General features: G+C 41.7%; 1 protein-coding gene and 1 pseudogene across 4 annotated transcripts in view; both read left to right on the top strand.

The window, feature by feature from the left end:
• Positions 1-16,719, top strand: part of CCNY (cyclin Y) — a 196,326-nt gene that overhangs the window by 83,218 nt on the left and 96,389 nt on the right. The gene's annotated exons all lie outside the window — the stretch shown is intronic.
• LOC308556021 (tetratricopeptide repeat protein 9A pseudogene) lies at positions 9,240-9,939 on the top strand (annotated as a pseudogene). The gene has a single exon. The product of its transcript is annotated as a tetratricopeptide repeat protein 9A pseudogene (transcript).

Raw genomic sequence — 16,719 nt, 5'->3', positions numbered from 1 at the left:
ACCATTAAAATGTTTTCAAAATGACATGTTTTGTATTTATAAAAGTAATAATTGTTTATTGCAGAAAATTTAGAAAAGGTGTATAAGACCAGAAGAAAATATAACTATAAGATCTTTCAAGAAAGGAGCTTTCTCTTTTTTTTTCCTGATATGTAAATATAGTGGGAAACCCCACTGCATATTTAGTCATACTTTCTGATAGATTAACCCTATTAATTTTAAGTCTATGGTGTTTTATTTGCTAACTTGAAAGAAATTTTGATTTTTGTGGTAAAGGAGGAAAAGGTGTCTCCCATGAAATTATGAACAAAGTCTAGGGGAAGGTGCAGTTCTGGGTATTGTGAAGGATACAAAGCGGCCTAAGACTGAATCCCTGTCTTCAAGGAGCTTATAATTCAGATTGAGCTAAACACTTTAAAAATAATATAGAAAGTGCTACAGCTAGAATGTTCTGTGGGTTTATCAAGGTTGAGGAGATCAGGTCCAGTTTGAGGTCTGGGAAGGCTTCAAAAGGTACAAACCAGATCTTGTAGTGAGTTAGGATTTTGATAGATGCCAAAGGAGAGGGACACATTCTGACAGAGGAAAGGCGAGGGGACAGAAAAGTGCAAGATGTACTTAGGTGGATCTTTTTAGAAGAGCAGAGGAGGTGAGCAAGACCTGAAATCCCAGTTGATCCTGCAGCACTGTGGAGTCTCTACAGAGTTGTGAATGAAGAAGTGAGATGACCAGTGATGTGACTGATGGGGAAGCATGTGGGATACAGTGGCCACCACAAAACCTAGTCCAGGTATTTGGAGTTCAGTTCCATTTCTCTCCCCTGTTGCAGTAGTTTTGACACCTATCACAATAGTCCTTGAATAAAGTCTTTCTTACTGTTTTAGCACTTAACAGAATAATTTTTTTTGTTTAACATGGGCCTAGCAGGGGCATGTTCTAATAAATGCATTACAAATTGAATTGGCTTGTGGCAGGAAGAGATGATGATCAAATAGCAGTATTTTCTTCCCTACTGTTTTGGGCTTTTTACTGGCATTGTCATGAGTGGTGTCCTATGCCTTTATTGATTCAGAGAGAAATCATGGCCTTTCTCCTTGTGGAAGCATGTCTGTAAGCTGGTGTGAATTGGTTCTATTTAGAACTTCTGCTTCCTACCTTGCATTTTTCCTTTCCATTTATTTTCTACTTTCTCTGCACTTGTGGCTTGTGGCATAGGGACACCTCCCTTGCTTACAGGTTGTTTGGGTAGAGTTTTTGTAGTGAGTAGTATTGACCTGAAGGCCTCATACAGCTAGTTTATGCCTCCCTGATATTTTTCTTGTATCTTTTCTCCTCTGGTTTTCAAGCTGTTCTCTATGAAGAAACAGCTGACCAGGTAAGCTCAGGCTTTAGAGATTATTTGTGGCTATTAAACTTCCAGATTATTTCTCCAGCTTCTGAGTGTGTTGTAAAGGCTTCATTTGGTGAGGAAAGTCAGAAGGGAAAGTGGTGACTGATGTGCATGTTGACATTAAAAAAACAGTTTGTACTGAGGCAGGGTTATGGGTAGAATGAGTGAGTTGAATTTTTTTTTTGGCAAAACTTTGGTTCAGTGAACTTGCTACTTCACTTTCCAGTGCTCAGTATGACTTGCATATTATCTTCTTTAATCAATGCTGGGACATAGATGACTTATGGTAGTAGGTGCATCTCCTACCTTCCCCAAGAGGTGTGAAGCTTTGTCTAGAAATGATCTTCAGGACTGTGGTAGTCCCTAAAGATCCATCTGCTTGCTTTCAGATTTCTCTGCTACTAATTTTTTTTTTTTTAATTTTATTATTGTTTAAAATATTACAGATGTCCCTTTTTCTCCCCAATGACCCGTTCCACCCCGTTCCTTCCCCCTCCCCAGTCCCTCTCCCCACCATTGTCCATGTCCTTGGGTTGTGTATATATGCACATAAATTCTTTGGTTACTCTCTCCCCCTCCACCCACCCGCCCTCCTCCATCCCTCTGACATTCATCAGTCTCATCTATGCTTCCATGTCATTGAATCTATTCCGTTCATCAGTTTATTAAGTTCTTTAGATTCCACGTATAAGCGAGATCATGTGATATTTGTCTTTCGCTGCCTGGCTTATTTCACTTAGCATAATATTCTCCAGGTCCATCCATACTGTCCCAAAGGGTACGAGATTCTTCTTCTTTACAGCTGTATAATATTCCAAGGTGTAAATGCCCCACAGCTTTTTTATCCACTCATCTACTGATGGGCACTTGGGCTGTTTCCAGATCTTAGCTATTGTAAACTGTGCTGCTATGAACATCGGGGTACATAGATCCTTTCTGATGAATGTTTCAGGATTCTTAGGATACATTCCTAGGAGTGGAATCACTGGGTCAAACGGCAGCTCCATTTTTAATTTTTTGAGGAACCTCCATACTGTTTTCCATAGTGGCTGCACCAGTCTGCATTCCCACCAGCAGTGTACTAGGGTTCCCCTTTCTCCACATCCTCGCCAGCACATGTCCTTTGTTGATTTGTTGATGGCAGCCATTCTGACAGGTGTGAAGTGATACCTCATTGTGGTTTTAATTTGCATCTCTCTGATGATTATCGACGTTGAGCATTTTCTCATGTGTCTCTTGGCCATCCGTATGTCCTCTTTGGAGAAGTGTCTATTTAAGTCCTTTGCCCATTTCTTAATTGGGTTGTTTGTCTTCCTTTTGCTGAGTGCTATGAGTTCTTTGTACACTTTGGAAATTAGCCCCTTATCAGATTCATCCTTGGCAAATATGTTTTCCCAGACTGTGGGGTTCCTTTGTATTCTGAGGCTGTTTTCTTTTGCTGTGCAGAAGCTTTTTAGTTTGATGTTGTCCCATATGTTTATTTTTTCCTTTGTTTCTCTTGCCCTAGGTGTTGTATCAGTGAAAATTCCACTACGTGGGATGTCTGTGACTTTACTGCCTATGTTTTCTTCCAGGATTTTTATGGTTTCGTGACTTACATTTAAGTCTTTTATCCATTTTGAGTTTATTTTTGTGTATGGTGAAAGTTGGTGGTCTAGTTTCATTCTTTTCCATGTATCTGTCCAATTTTCCCAGCACCACTTATTGAAGAGACTGTCTTTACTCCATTGGATACTCTTGCCTCCTTTGTCAAATATTAACTGACCATAGTGGCGTGGGTCTATTTCTGGGGTCTCTGTTCTGTTCCATTGATCTATATGCCTGTTGTTGTACCAATACCAGGCCGTTTTGATTACAGTGGCTTTGTGATACAGTTTGCAGTCTGGTAATGTGATCCCTCCCACTCTGTTCTTTTTTCTCAAGATGTCTGCAGCTATTCGGGGTCTTTTTTGGTTCCATATAAATTTTCGAAATGTTTGTTCTAGGTCTGTGAAATATGCTGTTGGTATTTTCATAGGAATTGCATTAAATTTATAAATTGCTTTGGGTAGTATAGACATTTTAATGATACTAATTCTTCTAATCCATGAGCATGGTATCTTCTTCCACTTGTTTAAATCTTCCTCTGTTTCTTTTTTCAGTGTCACGTAGTTTTCTGAGTACAGGTCTTTTACATCCTTGGTTAAGTTTATCCCTAGGTATCTTATTTTTTTAGTTGCAGTGGTAAATGGTATTGCTTTTTTGGTTTCTCTCTCTGAAAGTTCATTGTTGGTGTATAAGAATGCTATTGATTTCCAGATGTTGATTTTGTATCCAGCTTCCTTGCCAAATTTGTTTATCAAATCTAGTAGTACTTTAATGGAGTCTTTAGGGTGTTCTATGTACAATATCATGTCATCTGCAAATAATGACAGTTTTACTTCCTTCTTTCCAATTTGGATACCTTTTATGTTTTTTTGCTACTAATTTAAAGTTTTAGTTTGTTAATTTCCTTCACTTTGAGAAGCCTGAGAGGAGTAATTTATAAAGGTGAGAATGCTGAAATACAAGGAATTATCCAAACTCCTATGATTAAAATAACATTTGCATTTTTGTGCCTGTAAAAAAATTGCACACTGTGAAAACCCTAATATTTGTGATTTAAATTATTTGACAGAAGCGTTGATTTTATTGCAGATTTGAATAGTTCACATTTGCTAAAAACAAAAATTATTTTGGGGTGGCCTCTGTGTTTGATTGGTTTAATAATCAAATCTTACTTTTAAATCCTCACCTGAGGACATGCTTTTATTGATTTTAGAGAGAGAAGAAGGGAGAGGGAGAGAGGAAGGTGGGGGGAGAAAGAAAGAGAGGAACATTGGTGTGAGAGTGAAACATCGATTGGTTGCCTTCCTGTACGTTCCGTGACGGGGGATCAAACCTGAAACCTAGTATGATCCCCCACCAGGAATCGAATCTGTGACCTCTCTGTATATGGGATGATACTCCAATCAACTGAGCCACACTAGCCAGGGCAAGAATCAGATCTTAAATTGAAATACACCCAATCACTTTGCCACATTCCAGTCACTGCAGTTGGTTCTCAGTGGGATTGATCCTTTTGGTGTGATCTCACACAGACCCTTGTTAATATTTGAAATATCCATGACCTCTTGTGTCTTTTAGTCAAGGATTTTTGTCTGTTTTGACTTTAAGCCAGGGTTCTCATTTCTAACTTAACCTCAGTTTTGAGAGGCCTCCTGATCACAGTGCTCTCTATAAAATCACAGAGCCAGAATACATTCTGTCACAGGACTGTTGATTAAACACTGATTCTGTGCCTTAGAAAATGAAACGTTATACCATAAACTCACTCTGAGGCCTCCTCTTTCTTTTTTTAAAACTGATTTTAGAGAGAAAGGAAGGGAGAGGATGAGAGAGAGAGAAACATCAATGTGTGAGAGAGAAATATTGATCGGTTGCCTTCCGTATACACCTGTGGTAAAATACACATAACATTTACCATCTTAACCATTTTTAAAGTGTACAGTTCAGTGGTATGAAATACATTCACATTGTTGTGCAAACCATCATCACCATATATCTGTTACCAAACCCCAGTATTTGATCCTTCTGCTTTCATGTACTGGCCAAAAGAAATGCATGAGCAGGTGTGCTGGAGCCCGCCGGCACAGTTGAATGGTCCCGAGAGTAGGGGTGAGGATGGAGAAAAGACAGACACAAAAAAGATGGGATCGGGAGGACTGCAGCTCGTGAGGGCTGCAGCCCCGAGTTTATTTTCCAAGCTCAATTTATACCGGCGCTGTTGTTTTTGCTGAATAGCACCCTGCCCCGCGTTTCTTCCCCTTGCCCGATACAAAGTAGTTCTTTCCAGTCTGCACAAACACACTTTCAGCGTAAACATCCTGCCTCCTGCAGGAGCTCAGACCTTGGTAACTATCTTTGTCTCCGCTTCTAATGGGAACTTTTTGGGAAGGATTGAGTCCTTGGCTTGGTATGTGGCTTGACTATCCCTTAACCCTTCAGGCCAGGGCCAGCTTCCTAAAAAGCCTTTCTAGAATTTAAGGCCACAAACTAAATTAGTATTGCCTTGGTGCCTCAAGGTCTGGGTCAGGGAGCAGGAGAGCATATCTGCAGCTCACCCAGGCAGCTCCTCTGTGCCTGGGGCCACAGCAGCTCACCCACATCTCCCGGGGAGCAGGGGAGCACGTCTACAGCTCACCCAGGCACTGTGCCTAGGGCCACAGCACCTTACCCACATCTCCCTGGGAGCAGGGGAGCACATCTGCAGCTCACCCAGGCAGCTCCTCCGTGCCTGGGGCCACAACGGCTCCCCACACAGGTGTTTGCAGTGTAGAAAGGAAGTAGTTTATTATGGAATTGCTCAGTCACAAGTGCTGGGAGCTCATGGGTTGAAAGACCCGAGTTCCAAATGGTGTGTAGGTTATAGATTATAAAAGGCAAAATCACAGGACATTGTGGGTTAGGGGTTTTGGGGTCGTCTGGGAAGCTGATTCGTCAGAGGTGTGAGGTAATGGTATTAAATCATTTTTTCAGGTCTTGAGGATAGCTCTGCTCTCGCATTCCTCTTGTCAGGGCCCATGGTAAAGTAGCCCAGGGTCATTCCATTTTAGAGCTCAGGAGCTGAAACATAACTTAGGTCAAGATGATGTTATTTTTTGCCTGCCAGAAGTCTAAATCTTGTGACCATGAATTAGGTCTGGGCTATTGTCTTCTGCTTCTTCAGAGGTCCCTGGCTATCCAGGGGAAAAGCTAGGTCTTGAGGGGTGTAGAGAGAGGTAAAAAAAAGATTTCTAAAGCTATAGTCACAAATCACATCAAAATCCTAAGGACCCTCAGTAGTTTCACGTCCCCATAACTTTTTTTGTCTTGTAAAACTTAAACTCTGTACACAGTAAACAATAACTTCCCGTTCTCCCTTTCCCCTAGCCCCTGCAACCACCATTATACTTTCTATCTTTATGACTTTGACTAGTCTAAGCACACCATATAAGTGGAATCATACATTATATATCATTTTGTGAGTGGCTTATTTTACTTAATGTTCTTAAGGCTCATCTATGGTGTAGCATACTGCAGAATTTTCTTTTTAAAAAAACAATATATTACAGATTTTAAAGAGAGAGAGGAAGGGAGAGAGAGATAGAAACATCAATGAGAGAGAAAAACAGTGATTGGCTGCCTCATGCAGCCTCCTACTGGGGATTGAGCCTGCAACCTGGGCATGTGCCCTGACTGGGAATTGAACTGGCAACTTCTTGGTGCATGGGTCAATGCTCAACCACTGAGCAACACTGGCTGGGCAATGTTTTTTTTTTTTTGTTTTGTTTTTAGGGCTGAATAATATTCCATTGTATGTATAGACCACATTTGCTGTTGATTCATATGTTGATGGACACTTGAGTTTCTACCATGTTTTAATTATTGCAAATAATGTACCTGTGAATATGGGTGTACAGGTAACTCTTTGAGACCCAACTTTCAATTCTTTTGGTTATATACCAGAAGAATTGCTGGATCCTATGGTAGTTCTTTTTTTAATGTTTTGAGGAACCTCCATACTGTTGCTCAGTGACTGTACCATTTTACATTCCTACCAATGGTGCACAAAGTTTCCGAATTCTCTGCATCCTTGCTATCCTAGTTTTTAAAAAAATCATTATTGTTGAAAGTATTATAGATGCCCCCCTCATTGACTCCCTTCTCTCCACCCCTGTCCTCCCCAAGCCTTCACCACACTATTGACTGTGTCTATATGTTATGCATACATGCATATAAGCTCTTTGATTAATTTCTTCCTGCCCCCCTCCCCTCCCTTCCCTCTGAGAATTGTCAGTCTATTGCATGCTTCCATGTCTCTGGATCTATTTTGTTTGTCAGTTTATTTTGTTCATTAGATTCCATATATAAGTGAGATCCTGTGATATTTATCTTTCTCTGACTGGCTTATTTTACTTAGCATAATAATCTCCAGGTACCTCCATGTTGCCTCAAAGGGTAGGAGATTCTTTTCTATAGCTGCATAGTATTCCGTGGTATAAATGTACCACAGCTTTTTTATTCACGCATCAACTGATGGGCACTTGGTCTGTGTCCAGATCTTCACTATTGTAAATAATGCTGTTTTGAACATAGGGCTGCATACATTCTTTCTGATTGGTGTTTCAGGCTTCTTAGGATATATTCCTAGAAGTGGGATCACTGGGTCAAATGGCTGTTCCATTTTTAATTTTTTGAGGAAACCACACTGTTTTCCACAGTGGTACTATCAGTCTGCATTCCCACCAGCAGTGTGCTAGGGTTCCTTTTTCTCCACATGCTTGCCAGTGCTTGTTGTTTGTTGATTTATTGATGGTAGCCGTTCTGGCAGGTATGAGGTAATACCTCATTGTAGTTTTAATTTGCATCTCTCTGATGAACAGTGGCATTAAGCATTTTTTTCATATGTCTCTTGGCCATTTGTATGTCCTATTTGGAGAAGTGTCTATTTAGGTCTGCCCATTTTTAAATTGTCTTTCTTTTGTTGAATTGTTGAGTACTTTATATATTTTGAAAATTAACCCCTTATCAGATGGGTCCTTGGCAAATATGTTCTCCCATACAATGGGTTCTCTTTTCATTTGCTGTGCAGAAGCTTTTTATTTTGATGTAGTCCCATTTGTTTATTTTTTTCCTTTTGTTTCTCTTGTTCTAGGAGATGTATCAGTGAAAATTCTACTACGTGTGATGTCTGATATTTTGCTGTCTACATTTTCATCTAGGATGTTTATGATTTCATGACTTATGTTTAAGTCTTTTATCCATTTTGAGCTTATCCTTTTTTTTTTTTTTTTAAATCTTCACCTGAGGATATTTTTTTCCATTGAGAGAGTGAAAGGGAGAGAGAAAGAGAGAGAGAAACATTGCTTTGAGAAGTGTCTATTTGGAGAAGGCAACCAAATCAATTGGTTGCCTCCCACACGTGCCCTGACCAGAGCTGGGGATCGAGCCTTCAAGTTCATGTTGGTGTAGTTCCCATTGTTTCTTGTAGTTCTTAGTAAGTTCCTTGTAGTTCTAAGTTTCTTTAGCCTCATTATAACTATTACTCTTAATTCCATTTCTGACAAATTGTTTGCCTCTATTTCATTTAGCTCTTTTTCTGGAGATTTCTCCTTTTCTTTCATTTGGGGGTTGTTTCTTTAGCTCCCCGTTTTAGCTGTATTTTTGTGTTTCTATGTGTTAGATAGAACTGCTATGACTCCCAGTCTTTGTGGGCTGACTTTGTATAATAAGTGTCTTGTGGGATCCAATTTTACCGTCTCCTTGATCTCCTAAGCTGGATGCTCTAGGAATGTCCCTTGTGTGGGTTATTTGGGCTCTCCTGGTGTAACTGGGTCTTGATTGTTGTTGTCCCATTCATGGGTGGTATCTCATCTCAAGCTCACTGACCAGGAGGCTCAACCCCAAACATGTCATGCGAGCTGATGTACAGGTGCTGACAGATCAAAGAAAGAAACAAAACAAAAACATGTAAAAAATCCCGACAACAAGAAAACAACTATAAAAGAAATGAGAATTTGGAAAGAGAATGAGAATAATAAAAGGAAGAAAGGAAAAAGAATACAAGAAGAAAAAAAGGAATAAAAAATAATGTGAGGAGGAGGAAGAGAGAGCAGCCTCCTTCAACTGGTGAGGAGAATGGAAGTGTGGGGCAACAGACTGCCATGAGGTGTCATGGCTGTGGCCAAACTTGCCAGACGCATGTCAGGTGCCCACGGCTTTTAAATCCACAATGGCATAGTGGTGATGTGCTGATGGCAGTATGCATAGGGCACTGGGCAGTGGCTGAATGGAGAGGAAGGGCTTGGCAGCTGTGACCAATGGGAACCCAAGCCTATCAGTTGCTGGCGAGGTGCAACGGCCTCTGCCACAGTTATGCATCCCTGGAGGCAGCACAGGGGCTCCAGCATGTGGCCGGCTGGGGTGGTAGCCCAGTCTGCCTGCCCTGTTCATCTAGGGTGTACAGAGTTCAAGAGCTAAGGCTTGCAGTGCTACGAGGACAAGAAATTCCATGAAGCCATCGGCAAATATCACCAGGCATTGCTGGAGCTGAAGTGGCTGCTGCTGGCCCCTGGGAAAGGGAGTTGAATTCCTGTATGACCTCTCCAGCCAGGACCCCCAACCCTGGCTGCCTCTTGGAGGAGCACAGCAAGACCATGGGAGCCATTGAGATTGACTGCAAGACTCTGGAAGCCATTGAGATTGACTGCTACAATAGCCTGGCAGCCTTCCTGCTCCAGGCTGAGCTGGTAGACTATGAACGAGTTAAGGAGTATTACCTCAACGTCCTGAGGAAGGAAGGGGAGAACTTCAAGGCTCTTTATTGGCCTTATGTGGCCTTCTACCACCTTGGGGACTGTGACAAAGCACTCTACTACCTGAAAGAAACAAGGACCTGACAGCTAACAGACATCAACATGATTTGGTATATCCAGATGATGGAGATGAAGCTCAGCCAATGCTCTCAGAGAGAGAAGGAAGCCATGTAACTACAACACCTCTCTAGAGATGCACTTGCACCTGACCCTGGACTTCTAGGCATCCCCTGCTGGAGAGCCCCCCCTGGATTCTGTTCCTTTCTCCTGACTTCTTCCATCAGCCTCCCTCCCCCTCGCCATCTCTTCTTCCTGTTGCCCCTCAACTCTGTCTACTCCCAATGTGGAAAGAAGGAGATGCAAATTTAGAATCTGTTGGGTTGCCACAACAATGGATATATCTTCTTTTCTAGTAGATCAGCCACTGAGAGGGACCTAACTTGTGCTGGGATAGCTGGGGAGGAGGACTCTCACAGGCCAGGAATTCCTGGGCTTCTGACAGGCAGAGCTTGGCAGGTATACCATCCATCCCAAAAGCAACAGACACGGAGCCCACAGCTGGACCCTCCACACCTTTCTGATGGACCAGAGTATCTCAAGGCAGCTGTGACAAATCCAGGGACTAAACAAACACCAGAAGCACTGATTAAGCTAGGAGAGATATTTCCCCACCCCTAACCCCAGTAACCTCAACCCTTGCCTCCCTCCCTCCTAGCTTGTACTTTGTGCTTTTTTCTCTTCCCCTTAGAGATCTGAGACTGTTGGGATTCACTTGCCATTGAAGGCCAGTCTCAGTGCCCTGTGTTGACCACATATACCATTCTCCTATTCCCCCCAGCAGGCAGGCCAGTCTCAGTGCCCTGTGTTGACCACATATACCATTCTCCTATTCCCCCCAGCAGGCAGCAGTGACAGCAATAGGGCAGGGTAAAGTAGGCCAAGGGTTGACCATGTAGGTGATGTGGGGAGGGAGAGATGACATCTAGGGGAGAGAGCATTGTATAGACTAGGGGACTGAACTGTGGACTAATTAAGTGTAAATAAAAATAAATTAACAGGTAAGAAAAAAATGTGAAAGGAAAGAAGGGGTAGAAAAAATAAGACTGAAAATAGGAAAAGAAATACAGTAAAAAAAAATATTAAGAAGGAAAAAAGAGATAGAAGAAAAAAATTTAGAAAAGGGAAAAAGAACGAAAGAGGAAAATAAAAGAAGAGAAAATAAGAGATGTGAAAGAAAAAAAGAAAAAATATTAAAGCAATAAAAAAGAAAATAATGAAAAACAAAAACAAAGTGGAATTCTTCTTGGCAGAGTTTAGTGCCTGCTGAGATCTCCCTTTAGATCCTGCTGTTAAATTGTCTGAGGCTGATTGTTTTGTGTGCTGATTCTGGGCCTCCCAGGAGGTACTTTGGTGCTAGCCAGTGCTGGAAGATGTCCACATTTGCTCTTGGCAGCGTGTTTGAAGCTTGAAGCCATCCACAGTTTGTGGCTGCCTCTACTAGGCTTGGCTGCACACAGGAGGAACCACGCTGTGCTGTAAGGCTGGCTTTTTAGCAGCATGCGGCCAGGGGCAGGTCAGAAAAGTACCAAGGCACCTCGAGATCTGCCTCCACCTACCTCTGCCTGCTGGCCAGCTGTCAGACTTAGTCACTGAAAAGGCTGTTTCTGAAAGGGCTTGTGGTAGAATAGGGATGATGGCTCCTCTGGATCTCCTGTGAGGGGGAGGTGCCAGTCAAATTTCAGGAAAGATGGTGGATGTTTTCCTGGTTCCAGAGCCACCATCTGATTCTGTCCTGTAATATTTCCCTGACCTTGGCAGGGCAGAGATCCTGGTAGGCAGGCCGGTGGTGCTTGCTGGAAGCCAGGAGTTTCTATCAGCTCCTGTGAGGGAGAAGCACCAATCAGGTTGCCTGGGAAGTATGGGAAATGGCCCTGTCCAGAAGCCAGTTACTGATGCCCCCTGAGACTGCCCAGACTAGTAGGCCTGATCTCTGCTGCTGCCTCCTCAGCAGGGGTCAAGATGTAGGGTGGAGTGAATGAGATTCCAGAGAGTGGTGTAAGTGGGATCCCAGAGGGTGGGGCAAGCTATATCCTTGAGTTTGGGATAATTACCTTTCCCCAGACTGCTGCTGCTGGGAGGGTCTTGTGCCTCTCAGGAAAAATGGCTGCTGCAATATTGGGGGAAATACTGCCCACCCAGACTCTCTTCAGGCAACTCTCTTCACCCAGCCAGCCCCACCCAGACTCTCTTCAGGTGACTCTAGACCACACCACCCTGCCTCTGTCAAAGCCCAGGGTGAGTGGCTGAGAATGAAAATCTTGTGCTCTGTCCCTTGAACAGAAAAGTGATTTGTCTCTGCAAGCTCCATCTCTCTCTGGTGGATGAAAGACTCACCGCCTGTCAGCGCTGGATATTAAGTGGGTGGCTGTTCCCAGTTCTGGTGTTCCAGGCTGTGAAGCCCAGCCAGGGGTCCAGGCCTCACTCCTCACGTGAGGAACCTCTCTGCCTGCCCTCCGACAGCTGAGATACCACTCTGCAACCTCATCCTGCTCCCCATGTGGGAGCCCAGCCAGCCCCTCTCTTGATCCCACCCTTTCAGTGTTGAGGTAGTTTCTGCCCTTCCTTGTTTGTAAGTCTCCTTTTCAGCTAGTCTTCGCTTGGTAATTCAGGGTGAATGTTCCTAATTTAGTTTTATTTCCAGTTTGGTTCTGGGAAGAAGTGCAAGAAAGATCTACCTACTCTGTCGCCATCTTGAAACTTCCCTAAAATGTCCATTTTTAGTTTTATATGTGGTATGATATGATGAAACTGGGTTTGAAATTCCAAAATCCATGATGGTGCTATGTCTTACTGGCCCTGTGTCTTCAGGCAAAGACTATTATGACAGGTGATGGCACATTTTACCTCTCTAAGCCTAAGTATCTGTTTGTAAAATGAGGATAAAAATACCTCCCTTTATAGGGTTGTTTTACCTAGTTGCATGAGAACTTTATTAACGTCTATACACAAAACAGTTCAACACAGACCCTATCTATGTTATAATTTTGTGCAAAGGAAAGGTAAATTGATAGGAAGTGAGGACAAAAGAGGTTCTCATATGAGCAAAGTGCATGAGTTTTCCTTTCTTTGTATCCTTACCAGAGGATATGTTTATTGACTTTTAGAGAGAGAGGAAGGGGGAGAGACAGACAGACAGAAGCATTGATGTGAGAGACAAACATTGGTGGCCTCCCATATGTGCCTTGATGGGGATCAAACTCGCAACCTAAATATGTGCCCTGAGCAGGAATTGAACCTACAAACATTTTGGTGTTCAGGACGATGCTCCAATCATCTGAGCCATCTGGCCATGGCTAAAGTGCATGAATTTTTTTAAAGCAGATACTTAGGTTACAAACATTGTGCTGTGTCCCTTGAACAGAAAACATTTCTGAGCATTTGAACATTTTTGAGCATTTGAAGTTTTTTGGAGATATTATAGCATTGCACATTGTAGAAGGGACTCTTGAATAAAATCATCCTATATGTGTTCCATACATGGATAAAAAGAATGGAATTGCCTGGCTGACGTGGCTCAGCGGTTGAGCATCAACCTATGATCCAGGAGATTGAAGTTCTATTCCCAAGTCAGGGCACATGCCTGGGTTGTGGGCTCGATCCCCAGCAGGGGGTGTTCAGGAAGCAGCCAATCAATGACTGTCTCTCATCATTGATGTTTCTCTCTCCCTCTCCCTTCCTCTCTGAAATCAATAAAAAATATATATATATAAAAGAATTGAATAGTTTTGCATTTTAAAAAAAGATTTTTAAAACTTGAGTTTTAGAGAGAGAGGAAGGAAGAGGGAGAGAGAGAGGAAAAAAAACAAAACATCAATGTGAGAGCAAGACATTGATTGCTGCCTCCTGTATGACCACTAGCTGGGATCGAGCCTGCAACCTGGTCATGTAGCCTTGACCAGGAATCGAACCAGCAACCTTTTGGTGCACTGTAGGACTCCCAACAAACTGAGCCACACCAGCCGGGGCTAGTGTTGCTTTTTGTTGTTGTTGTTGTTTTTTGTTAAAGAAACAACTTTTCAGAAAGCTAAATATAATTATTCTCTGTGGGGTTTTTGGTGGTGTTTCTTACCACCTGTTTATAAGCACTATTGTCCTTTTTGCTTAGAAGAGAGTGGCTGCAGAAGGGTAGTATTGGGGGTTAGGAGTAAGAAAAGAGCGTTGGACTTTCCAGAAGTATGTGGGTGGCCTCTGCTTCCCTTTTCTACACACTGCTTAAAATTTATTTACCGTAGACATTCTGATTTTCTTGGAGAACATCATCTGCATTCCCTGTATCCAGATGATTCCCAAACATATATGTCTAGCCTTGGCCTTTTTCCTTAGCTCTAGACCAGGGATCAGCAGACTTTTTCTTAAAAGGATCACATGGTCTCTGTCTCAGCTACTCAGTGCTGCCACAGTACTGCAGAAAGAACCATTGACAAGGTGGAAATGAATAGGCCTGGCTGAGTATCAATAAAACTTGATTTACAGAAGAACCTGGGGCTATATTTGCCCATCCCTGCTCTAGACCCTTACTTCCCGTGTCTCCTGCAGACATTTGTTTCCTAGATGTCCCAGAATAAACTTTGAGGTTACCAGTGTGCTAGACCCCTGTTCATGACATCCAGTTTTTGAACATTTGAATGTTAGAATATCTCCAGCAGCAGTGATACTATGGGAAGAAAGTAAGACTTAAAAAAAAGACATATATAGAGATCCTAGGCCACAGAAGTGCTAGATCCTGGAGCAGATCCCAAGGTCGAATGACACGTAATTGAGCACACTGGAACTCCAGTCCCTAGTTATCCTTACTTCTGATAAACATTACATACTTTTGGTAATAGCACTTGTCAATTATGCTACTAGAGAGAGCTTCTAATTTATAAGTTAAGATGAAATATGTCTAGATTTTCAGGTAGCATTGGTGTTTAGGACTTTTTCCCCGCATTATTTTGATTTGTTTTGTGTTCCCATGTAGTTATTTGAGGATGGTGCTCTTATTTCTGTTATTATATAGCTCTGGGATTGAGGCATTGAGAAATTATGGGAATTTTCTCCAGCCGAAGGTATTATGATTGCCAGTCCAGAGTGCATTCTATCTTCTTAGCAGCACCTCCCTGACAAGAGCCCATTTTCCGGAAATATAATGGTGGAATCTCTTAAAGAACTCAGTTGAAATGGATAACATGCATACAGATGATTTACTTGAGACTAACCCTGTAATATAAAATCAAAGATGATAAATGCTCATGACAAGGGGGGAATTTTCCTTTCCTCTTCTTTATTAAAGAAAGGATATGTTAAAATTATACTGACTTAAATTGCTTGAAGTGTAAAATTTCTGAAAATGTCAATTGCATAAAAGTTCTCCTTATACTAAAGGGACATAAATTCTAGTAGTAGAAGTTTAATATAAGAACTTAATTCTCATTTCCAAGTGCTAGAATTATAAAATAGTCTGAGTAAAAGCAGTATTCCATAAAATCTCATACTTTGAAAAATGGGCTTTTGTTCTCTTATCCCGTCTCTTTGCATGCATTTTTTCCTGTAGGGTGTATTGTGTTTTGAAGGTGGATGGAGTGGATGAGGGGGAGATTCTGAAGCACTGACAGGTGTTTCGTTTGGCCTCTTCCTTTGGAGTATGGCTTGTTTTACCATGTTGCAGAATGGGGCCATTGTAACTGGAAAACAAGTTGGCTTTTAAACTGTTGTTAGCAAAGAAACAGAAATAGTCCTTTTTGAAATTACTTTCAGTTTGGAAGGGTCAGTGACAAGAAGAGTAAGACCTTTCCCAGATGTTATGTGTTTGTGACTTTATATAAGTGACACAGAGTTTCTTTTCCTTTGTATCCACATTGTGTATGCTTTTTGTTTTCTTAATGATAGTGCTCTATTAATATGAGTTTAGCTTAGAAATTGGGCTTTAAAATGGAAAAAAGCAGTAAGTTATTAGCATAAAACTGGTTAATACTGGTATATCTTAAAGTGTAGATGCCTTTAATAAAGTTAATTTTTTACTAAAATATTTTACCTTTTGTCTCATAAAATAAAAGAGAATGTATTTCTCTGGAAAACAAATTTGGTTTTAGGATTTGAAGTGATCATAACTTAAGAGAATACCCAACCTTATAAAAGAACATATGAAACGGAATGTTTCCATTTAGTTTTAGATGGGAAATATATGAAGTGGTGAAATAGTTATAAAGATAATAGATTTTTAATAATAGTTTAATAGTCTGCGTAAAGCTGTAGTGAAAGGACCTAGGCATAACACATGGGATTACCCTACTTGACCAACAGAGAGCATTGGTATTGCTCCTGATGTGTAGGGTTATATGCTAGGGTCTGGCCTATGCAGACTTCAAAGTCAGGGCTTGTTGCCCTTCAAAGGTTTGCAGTGGTAAGTTGGTGGAATGGCTTTTATGTTTCAAGGTAGAGGCTAAATGTAAAATGGGCTGGGCTGTTTAGAATAAGTGCTGAGGACCTGTAGAGGAAGGAGTGCCTTCTAAGGTTTCTTGGAGTCAAGGCACTAGCTCAGAGTTGGGTGTAAGTAGAATAGAACTCAGGCAGGCATACAGAAGAAAGGAGGAAGGCTTTCCAGGCTGGAAAAACAGGGGGAACAAACCTGAGGTAAAAATTGGTCTAGAGAAGGGCAGACTATGCTGCTAGATACCTGTCTTTATTAATAACATTTTGTTGGAACAGAGCCACACCCATTGCTTATATCTAGTAGTTGCTATGGAAATTATGTGGTCCACAAAGCCTAAAATGTTTACTGTCTAGATCTTTGTGGGAAAAGTTTGCTGAACACTTGAGGATGGTTCATGAATATGTACATGAACTTGGTGGAAGTGGGAGATATAGATATATATAGGTAGTAGAAATAAATAAGGAACAATTGTAGGTAGCCTT

The sequence above is a fragment of the Miniopterus schreibersii genome, assembly GCF_964146895.1.
Source record: "Miniopterus schreibersii genome assembly, chromosome: 1".
NCBI classification, from domain to species: Eukaryota; Metazoa; Chordata; class Mammalia; order Chiroptera; family Miniopteridae; genus Miniopterus; species Miniopterus schreibersii.
This window is presented reverse-complemented; position numbering and strand designations above follow the sequence as displayed.